The following is a 941-nucleotide window of genomic DNA, read 5'->3' on the forward strand; positions in this document are numbered from 1 at the left end:
CACCAACTCGTGACCTGCCACAGCCCAGACAGGGCACCACGTAAGCCGTCATCACAGGCCGCGGGGATTGAACCTTGGAAGGCATGGGCCCTCATGTGCCTACCAGACGAGAGAGTGAAAAAGGCACACAGAGAAAGACCGTGCTGGTCAGGCGAGCGTGGGATGACTGAGGGGATCACGCCTTTCCATTGGCTCATGACTGTCGTGAGGAAATGGCATGCGTCGTAGGTTGTCGGGACCGATGTACCTCGGGCGCTGCGTAGCGCTGATGAGGGACTTGTTGGGTGCCCGATGGCCTGTAACTTCCAGCCACACTGGCCGTGGGTAGCGTGGGGTGGAGTCCTGGAGGGGGGGGGCACTTTCCCCTCCACCCACTCTCACATTCACCCTTCAGTAGTCCAGTGTCTGCCTGTGCCCACTTCCACCCCTACGCTCTTCCGATTCCGAACAAAGCATCGGCTTCATTCAATTCACGCTTGTCCTTTCCACCCACCCGACCGCTTCCCTCTCCCTCCTCTCCTCCCTACCACCCAAACCACAAAATACACCAAAGAATCATCCAGGCTCGACCTGAAAATACGCACGCTGCGACCACGACATCAACAAGCCGCTCGCCAAAGACGTCCTGCTGGTCACCCGATCGATCATCTGGTCACCACCAAGTCGGCCGAAAACCGCACCCAGCCCCAGCCAGCGCAGTCCAATCCACGCGCTCTGACCTCCGCCGAGCCTGCTCTTCTTCGACACTGCAGCCTACCCCTCCATACTCGAACAAGAGGACCTCAGGAACCAGCATTGATCGCCTAGTCAACACAGCGAACAGAACTCAACTATCTCTGTCCCCAGACGACGAAGCAACCCTTTCGAACGCTTGTTGCACGAAAACGCAATGGCAGCCGTCTTACAACAACGGCCGTCGAGGCCCTAATGTTCGCAGGAAT

The sequence above is a fragment of the Verticillium alfalfae genome, genomic scaffold (genome assembly GCF_000150825.1).
Source record: "Verticillium alfalfae VaMs.102 supercont1.2 genomic scaffold, whole genome shotgun sequence".
Lineage (NCBI taxonomy): Eukaryota > Fungi > Ascomycota > Sordariomycetes > Glomerellales > Plectosphaerellaceae > Verticillium > Verticillium alfalfae.